Genomic DNA, 10,181 nt, shown 5'->3' with positions numbered 1-10,181 from the left:
ATACTTCAAAAATCTTGTAAGTCCAACCATGGGTTGTCTTCAGCTGTAGAAGCTTTAGGTCCCCAAATAGCCACGCGTACTTCTTCCTACAGTTAGGATAAAGAGGTGCCTTCGAATCTCGCATAAATTCCTAGAATTTAGCAAACTCACCATTATTATACTCATTGTGATGCTTGACATCCCACAACATCTGGTTCACATTCTCCACAAAATCTATGAGATCATTATCATTAAAATATAACATGTCATTGTCCCTGAGATCATAACCCATATCACGAGGTGTAAGTCCTTGATCCACACTATCGGTATGGAGGCCCCGATCCATCTCTCCTTCATTAAGGCCTTCCTCACCATGTTTGTTCCAACATGTATAATTCTTTTTAAACCACGCATAACCATGTGTGCATAGATATTGTTTGGTTTTGGGAACATCTTATCATTCTTGTAATCGCAACATGGACAATACATTGCAATTTTCCCCTGATCTTTCATATTCACCAACGTAGCATTCATGAATACTTCACCCCGTTCAGGTACTCCGGACAAGCTCGGGTCTCAAGCTACATCCAACTTATGTCTGCTATCTACAATGTAAAAATATTCATTCTTCATTAATAATTACCTTAATTGTGTGACTAAGCATGTGATTAAAAATTTCATACAATTACACTAGATTTGTGGCATATCGTTGTAGATCAAGCAAACCTTGTATTAAATCTAACATAAATACAACTCACTTGTACTAAAATTTTGGATAAAGATGCAAAATGGGGTTAGAGGGGGAGATGCAAACCTTCAAAGACCTAGCAACAATTTAAACATCAAATCAACAATATATTAGAGAGTCTCTAGCGGAACTAAAGAAAATCACCAGAAGTTGGTGCTCTGTAATTGCTAGGCGTGTAGTAGCTGGCCAGTTCTAATAACAAAGTTGAGTCATCAATGACGGATCATAACATCACCCATCACTAATGTCAGGTCATAAGTGATGGGTGATATTACGACCCATCACTATGACTAGCATAGGGAAAACTATCACTAATGCTAGTGATAAGTAATGGGTCATAACATGACCAGTCACTTATGATTAGTGCAGAGAGACCCATCGCTAATATGTTATACATAAGTGACGGGTGTTGTTCACTACGTGAAAAATAGACAAAGGAGATACAAAATTAGTGACGGGTTATAACATGACCCGTCACCAATGACAATAGTGACATATCACAGTTGTGACGAATCGTCAATGACAGGTCATCCAAGGCCAGTTATTAGTGATGGGTCAAGTTATGACCCGTCACTAATAGCAACTTATTAGTGACGGATCATACTATGCCCATCATTAGTGATAGGTTAAGTTGTGACTCGTCACTAATGACAAACTCATCAATGACGGGTCGTCCTAGGCTAGTCATTAGTGATGGGTCAAGTTATGACCCATCACTAATGACAAACTCATCAGTGATGGGTCGTCCTAGGCCAGTCATTAGTGACAGGTCAACTTGTGACCTATCACTAATGATGGTATTTTTCTTCTATTTCTCTTGTGTAGAACCAATAACTTTATTGGTGATGGGTCACCATTACGACCCATCACTAATAACTTATGGATGAAATAGAAGGAAAGCCTGAAAGCCCAATCTTGATGAGAATACAAATGTGACAAATAAGCATTTAATTGCAACAAAATATGAAGGTATTTGAGCCAATCATAGCCAACAAATTGTTAAATCCAGCTACGAGAAATGTAAGAATTTATCCACACAAAAGCAAAATCAAGAAAATAACAAAAGAATAGGAGGAAAAAAAATTATGAATGGGAGAGATGCATTATTAGATCTTTTGGGGCCTTTAGGTGATTGCTCATGAAAACTTCTTGAAAAAAAGAATACATATTGCAATACAGTGGAAGTATTTAATAAACTCAAAAGTTCATAGTTTTAACTCCAACATAATCACCACAAGGCTTTCTATACTTACTAATGACCAATTCAAAAATATTATTTATTTTTCAATTATTTTCTCTTATTTTTTCTCACCTCAACAATACTAGAATAGGAACAATTGTACATTTATGCTCAAATTTGATATAAGGGGTGGTGGCTATAGGCATAAACACGCGTTCTAAAAATGGTGCAAAAACTTGAAGGGGCGAGAACTCAATTTTCAAATCCGAATTTGGCCTTGAAAAAACTTGTTGAACCCAACAAAGTGGGGGAGAAACAAATATAACTTTTCTATAGATATCCGTAGAGTCAAAAAACTGTCAAAATCGGAGTCTGTATGTACAAGTTATGCCCGTTTTACAAAAGACATCCCGTGTCACCTATCAAATTCGATCGTTTGGATGAGATATTCAGAAATTCATAAAATATATATACAAATTTGGATGAAGAAAAATTTTATACGTAAATTATAACCCTCGATGAAATTTAGCAAAATCAATCATTAGTGCCGGGTCAAGATTATGACCCGTTACTAAAGTTCAGTCATTAGTGATGGATCATGGTTTTGACCCGTCACTAATCAGTCATGACCTGTCACATATGACCATCAGCAAAGAATGTTAAAAGTATAAAATCTCCGATGTTTATCATAACTATGTGATAGGTGAGGTGGTAAAGGAGCTACGCGTGCAAGGATAGGTCGTGTGTTCGAGCCCACATAACGCAGGCTGAAAAATAGTTTGAATAATGGCGTGGCTTGTAGGGAATATGCGATGGGCCCCTGTGTTGGCTTGGCTCGGGGGAAAGTATATATTTTTTACTTTTTTGTGTCCAAAAAATGTGAAACCGTTCATCAGCTATAAGTGATGGGTCAGTGTTACAACCCGTCACCTATGACCTTATAAGTGATGGGTCGTAACCCGTCACTAATGACGACTCGTGAGTGACGCATCACTAATGTCAATTATCATCCTTCACTGAAGCCCTTTTTTTACGTAGTGGTTTTGACCCGTCACTAATGTCATCAGTGATGAATAACTTTATGATCCGTCACTGATGACCTGTCATCAGTGATGTTTCGTAGTTCGGTCCTGATCCGAGGCTACATTAATGACAAGTTATAGAAGAACCCATTACTAAATCGTGTCTTATTTGTCTATTTTCTAGGTCATGAATGGTTGATATCATTTGGATTGAAGGTCATAAATACATTAAACATTTTGAAATGCATGGTTGTACTTGAGTCATACTCAAATGGTTGTATGTGAAGCATTTCTCCTTTTTTTAAAGGAAATACCTTTTGTACTAAATTGTATGAGAACAGAAATTCCTGGAGGTAACAATGGACGAGCAGGCTTAGGACCTGATTAGATGAACCGAATCCTGTCTCAAACCACGTGGATTGGGCCGGGATTTAGCCCATCCAAAAGGCACCTTCATAATGTCCCTAAATACATATCTTTGGAATCCATATAATAATTTCATGTTGCTGTTTTATTTTTGAAACGGATCAGTTGCACGTCTCAGGCAAGATATGACGCTTTTTTTGCGATGAAGATAAGAGATGCTAATTAGGCAACGCCTCAAAATTTTGTTTTAGACGGGAGACTGCGTGCAGACCTTGGTTCTCATCAGCAAACAAGTAAATTTATTGCATTCCTGAACTTAACTCTTACACGAATAAGGAATTTAAAACCATAGCGACAAGGCTGCGCACTCTACTAATTTTAGGACATTTCGTTGCACTACAACAACAATGTATATCACTGTGTCGGTTATGAACCGATAGTCCATCACTACTGCAGAATACCTTATCAGTGTCGGTTTAAAATCACTATCAGTGGTGTGTTTTGAACCGACACTGATTACTTAGCATTGATAAGGCATAATAGCTGGGTACGGAACTAGCAATGAAAATCACTATCAGTGTCGATTATATCCATGAACAAGCACTGATACTGATTATCCGTGTCGGTTCTAAAATAAAACTGGCATTGATAGATATTCGGCAGCCAAAAATATTGCACAATCCAAAATGCATCATATGCACATACATCCATTTTTCTAATGTTTAAGTCTCGATAAATACTTAATACATTAATTCAATCTACAAGCATTTCTAAAATTACATCAAAAACCATTACATGCATAGCTGATATTTAAAATTTCAACTCCAAATATTACATCAAAATGATTCAATGCATAAATGAACGCACTATTTGTTGTTTGAAACATAAGTTCTATTGGACTTCTGTAAGTAACAAAACTACTACTATCACACTGAAACTTAAGGTGTGACTGGTACTTTCCTTCCCGTATCTTCCTGCATTGAGGACTAAGTAATGTGTACCCCTACTGCTGGGCAAAAATATATAAGATTGAAGTCAAGCTATGGTCCATCCACATCCGAGTGTTCTAGTAAAGATCCTACAGACAAAGAGCAACAATGTAGAGGAAAAATTTAATATTATTGAAATAATCCTAGCTACAAACTACAGGCTCATGTCACCAATCGTATCAGCTGCATATAACCGGTAGAGCCTAGGATTCATTGCAAGCCTATCCTCATTCTGTCCAAGTGCTTTCAATTTGAAATAGCTATAGTCCAGAAACATGTATCTAAGTTGCAGGTTAACCGATTGTAGAAGCGCATGAACAACAGATTTTTCAGCCATAATTCTTTGGTCTATTTCGAAGCTTGATGTGTTAAAGTGATATATCCTTCTTTAGGAAAAGCAATGCTAAAAGAATTAGTGATCTTCATTTTATTGTTATCAGCCAATGTAGTCATCACCACATGTGGTATGCCACCAATGTCCGCAATAATGTCATGTAGCCAATGTAGACAAGGAAGCATCTACATCAATCGGTATGTTAGTTTTTGAATTTGTTAACTACAAACTATAATATTAACTGACCTTCTTATAATTTATAGCAAAGGGATTTTCATCTCTAAGCATACAGATATACCTAAGACAAGTCATATGTACGTCTACATGCCCAGAGAAAAAAAAACGCCAATGCCATATCAATCGGCACATGTGGATAATCTCGCAATTATGTCAAGTCATCAATTGCAGAACAAGGAAGTACCAAACTAGTTACTCACTAGGAAGTAATGGTAGCATTTAAAACATCGATATAGCGATACACATCTAACATCATGACATGCACATATAATAATAAGCCAACATATTTTGAACTAAAATACATATCTAATTTCAGGACTTAAATTGACTAACTAAAATTGCTAACTGCAATTTGCTAACTACAATTTGCTAACTTGAATTTGAGAACTAACTCAGGTGTTTCATGGCCCTTCCAGGTAGGAAGGGGATATGCCGTTGAGGATCTAGAGGCCGGGAGTACAAGGGTTGTCATCCGGACCCGGGCGACCGGATAGGATGGGGCGGCCGCCTCCATGCTACCTAGATCTACACCCTTCACCTCCACTGCCGCTGCTACTCGCCATGGGGACGTCGAGGAGGCAACTAGGAGGCAGCGATGGGCTGGTGCACGACAAGGATGAGGAGGTAGTGGCGGGTCGATGCAGGATGAGGACGATGAGGCGACGGTTGATGCGTGACGTGGACAAGGAGGTGGCAGGTTGATGCACGACGAGGATGAGGATGAGGAGGCGATGAGCCGACGCGTGACGAGGAGGCTACGAATGGAGAGGAGGCAGTGGTTAGGGAGGAGGAGCTGCGTTAGGCAGAATGGAGAAAACGAGGAGAGCAACTAGTGCTGGATATACATATAATAGAGGCATCATTGCAAGTTCTACTTCCTACCAGCACTGATAGTGACTATCAGTGCCGGTTCTACTTCCTACCTGCACTGATAGTGACTATCAATGTAGGTTCTTAAACTCCCGCACGCGAGCAATAATTGAGGCTCCAAGAACCGGCATTGATAGGCACTATCAATTCTTGGCTCCTCAATAGTGTGCGCGCGGGAGTTTAAGAACCGGCACTGATACATCAATAGTACCAGTTACGCTCAAAACGATACTGATGAGGTGCTACTTATGACCTGTTCTATAGTAGTGCACGACCAACAAAAATAATCGATGATTATCATTATTTGTGGTGGAACTAGTAGTAACACTACTACAACAGAACATATCATCCGTGCCAGGTCATCAGTGCTAGATAGGCTAGAACTGACACTGATGAAATATCAGTAACGGTTCTTAACATCCACACTCAATTATTGATTGAGCCACGTTGAACTGACTTAGTATCAGTGTCATCTCCAAACACAAACCGGCACTGATACTATCAATACCACTTTATAATTTTAACTGGCACTGATATAGAATTCGGAACTGAAATTTCACTTCATTACAATTTTAGCCCGCAAGCCTTACATCCGACTCTCTCCTGTCTCCTCTGCACCCGTCTCTACTCATCCTCTCTCTCACTCTGATGCCATATCTCGAACTCTCAAACTCTCCTCCCTCTCGCGAACTTTCCTCATCATCCACGGTGGCTCGGGGGCGTCCTAGATTTGATAGCGGGGTCCTACGTCCTCGATGGGCTCGTCAAGCTTCCAGGTGGCCAAGCCACTCCGCAAGCGGACTAGCGCCTTGTCCCTGTGCCTAAGAGTTCCAGCCCTTCAAAGAGATCAAGGGGGGAGCTCTCCCTCATGCCCCAGAGCACCGACCAGTTGCTCGTGCACCACAAGTTCATCAACGATTGTGAGGCTACCATCAACAAGCAGATCAAGTCAGTGCTTTGCTCACTCATTCTCCTTCTTAAGCTTTTGGATTTAGTTTTTGGGTTGTTTGGACATCGAAGAATACCTGGCCATCCTATCATTTGGTGTTTGTGAATTGATGCTTCTTTCTTTGACCAATGTGTTGGTTCGATAATTGGGCTTCTAATCTAGTGTATGTGTATGCTAAATTATTGAAAAGTTTCTGAGTATTTGACTGTTTTCAATAAAATGGGATGCAATTGGAAGAAAAAAGATTCAGTATTTGTCTATTCTTGGTATCAGTAGTCAACTATTCCAGTCAAGTCTAGAATTTGATAAATGATGATGTGCGTGTTTCGTTCATGGAACTATGTTAGCTCATGGCATAGTTATCTTCTCTGTGATAAATTATGATGTTCATATGCGCATTTCCTTCTCCAGGTTCTTCAAGGAATCGAGCGACGAGGAGAGGGAGCACATTGAAAAGCTCATGAAGTGCCAAGTATTTCTTTAATTGCCACCTAATTATTGTGGCCATTTGGTCCATTGTAGAAATAGAGTTACTAATGCAATATATGTTCTTGTGCCTTTAGAACAAACATGGAGGGAGGGTGAGGCTCCAGTCGATTGTGACACCCTTAACAGAGTTTGACCACCCTGGGAAAGGGGATGTTTTGTATGGTATGTTGCTTCCTACTTCTCGGTGTTTTCATAATGTGTTTGGATGAAGAGGCGCATCTAGCTATGTGCTTTTGCTAGTTGTGTGATTGCGGTGTCTGGATCCACATGTGAAAGATTTGTTTGGAGGATATGCATGTTGTGGTCGATTAGGGGAAGTAACAAAAGTTCACTGTTGCCACCAATAGCAATTTATTGCACAACAAGTTGGAACTTTCAATGTATAGATTGAGTGACTGATAGTGATTAACATGCATCATAGAATATAAGTAAGCTTTTTTAAGTAATTGTTCAGTGTATAGATTGTATGAGTTTGGAACCTTCTATTCATGTGTGATGTTTTTGGAAGGTTTATCTAAGAAACTAAGATAGACTAATCGGATAGCTATGTTTCAACTTGTTCCTTTTTCCTTATTTCAGCTATGGAGCTGGCTTTGGTTCTTGAAAAGCTTGTTAATGAGAAGATGCACAACCTTTTGTTTGGTTTTATTACCACATTATTTTAGGTTGATGATTGTACCAAGTGGTGAAGATATTAATTTTTTGATTGTGCTCTGTGAGATGATTATAAGGTATGATTACTAAATGCTTCAAATTGTGCTCTGTGAGATCATTGGACCTTATGGTATGATTACTGAATGCTTTCGATTTGCTTATGTGAGATGATTGATTTTCTTCTTCTTTTTTTGTTTTTTGGAAAACAACAACACTGCCGGCTGAACTCACAAACAGACACTGATACTCTGAGTATCCATGACTATCAGTGCTAGTTCAAAAACCAGTACTGATAGTATTTTTGAACCAGCACTGATGACCATTTCTGTAGTAGTGTAATAATGTATCACTCTTGGTTCATGGCTTGAACATACAGTGATAATATATCCAAAATCAACTTTTATCATGCTTAAAAACAATTAATGTTTTGAAGCCAGAAGTCACACGATTTTTCATGTGAAATATGTGTGGGGTTCATGGGAGTCGAACCCAAGACCTCTCACTCCCATTAAGTGCTGACAACAACAGGAAATTTCATCCTTGTGACTCTTATTGTCTGAAAAGTTTTATATTTATTTGTGTATCTAAATTATATCAAATTAAAATGTTGTCAACTACAAATTTGTGCATCTCATCAGGAGCTACAATTTTCATATAGAATTTGTATCCATACAAATTCATGTGAAAAAGTTATGAATTTCTGAAGACATGCTGCAAAATTAGAACCACAACTATCAATTAATGTTGATTCATGGATTGAACCAATAGTGGTATTTATTGTCAATGTCGGTTCTTTTCAAATGGGTGATCATTGTCAGTTCATATTATCAACCAACAGTGATATATTATGTAGGATTCAAAAAACCTTTCTGCGCTCCAAAAGCTAGCCAGGTGAGGGGATCTCCACATTTAAGTTGCGTGCATTATCCTTCCATAATTAATGTGAGACTACTCCAACAATGTCACCTTTTACAAATTGGTGTCCCTCAGCCCTTCACCGTAGATGGACGATCCCTTAGGCTATGCCCCACCAGCACAAACGGTTCATCAGACATTCACACGCACTTATATCCATCGGACTAAAGATTGTGGCCCACATCTTGTGGACCGGACTCTGATACCAATTGTAGAGCTTTTTTGCACCCCAAAAATTAGCCAATAATGTGAGATGTTGCCCACTTTTAAGTTAGGTGTATTGTCATTTCACAACCAATATAATACTATTCCAAAACTTTATTACTGACGATTCTAAATGAACCAACAATAATAGCCCAACATTTATTGCTATTTCTGCCCAGTAGTTTCGATTGAGATCATCCCAAAATCAAAAGAATTAACACTAACTATATCCCAAAATCACACGCACGTAGGTTGGTGTGTATATTAACATAATCATCTCACTACTATAGAAATGGTCTTATTTGCCACCTCATCACTATTGGTTCGTAAAACAAATCAGTATTACTGTCGTTTTTAGAAAGTAGCTGGCATGATAGGTCATCATCCTTATTTTTGTTATAAACTAGCAGTGAACTAGGAGTCGGACCCGAAATTCTCATCCACTCTGCTTTTTCCTCGCTCTCATGTCCGCTCTCTCACGTCCGCACAAAAAATCGCTAAGTCCCACTCTTCTCTCGCTCTCTCTCTCCCTCGGTCCTTATCCGATCCACACTTAGTCCCTTCCCTCTCTCTCTCTCTCCCAGTGCCCCATGCTCTAGCCTCCTCGCCTCCCTCCACCGAGCGGTCAAGCCATTTCCTCTGCGTGGCATGACGATGACCACCCCCTCCACCACCATCGATGGATCTTTCAGATCTGGGAGCGAAGAGGCCATCTCGACAAAGCAACAGCTTCACCAACTCCGGCGCCCTAGATCTTCTCGACGCATTGAGGATTGAGGCACTTGGACCCCGTGCCGAAGCTTGCTCCATAGCTGATGCCTTCGCTCGGGTCTCCTTATCCAACATCAGTTACGCCAACATCGCTGCGCCTAGCCTGCCTTCTTCTATGGTGTCACCACCTTTGGGTCGCCACATCTAATGCACGGTGATGGAGGTAGAAAATTGGCGATTGGCGGCGGCGACGATGGGCGAGGTCAGGCAACAACACTCATCTAGGCGGCCCCTGGGCATCGTGGCGGCGCCCCCTCACTCTCTCTCTCCTAGTGCTCTACGCATGAGTGGGCGTTTCAGTGCTTTGTCAGTGGCCTTAGTGCCACCATGTTTCTATGTCCAGGGTGTCACGGTGGTGGGATCCACGGCGGCGAGCACAGCAAGGTCCTAGGCGCCGCTGTGGCGGGATCTAGGAGTGGCATGATGAGGTCTGGTCGTGACATGACAGGATTGATTTCTTTTGTTTTTTTCATT

At 40.1% G+C, this 10,181-nt stretch overlaps 1 pseudogene; it reads left to right on the top strand.

The window, feature by feature from the left end:
- Positions 1–5,416: 5,416 nt before the first annotated feature.
- Positions 5,417–7,828, top strand: LOC133930166 (ferritin-1, chloroplastic-like; annotated as a pseudogene).
- The last annotated feature ends 2,353 nt before the right edge of the window (positions 7,829–10,181 follow it).

This window comes from Phragmites australis, chromosome 10 (assembly GCF_958298935.1).
Source record: "Phragmites australis chromosome 10, lpPhrAust1.1, whole genome shotgun sequence".
Lineage (NCBI taxonomy): Eukaryota > Viridiplantae > Streptophyta > Magnoliopsida > Poales > Poaceae > Phragmites > Phragmites australis.
The sequence above is the reverse complement of the archived record's forward strand: the minus strand, read 5'-3'. Positions and strand labels throughout refer to the sequence as shown.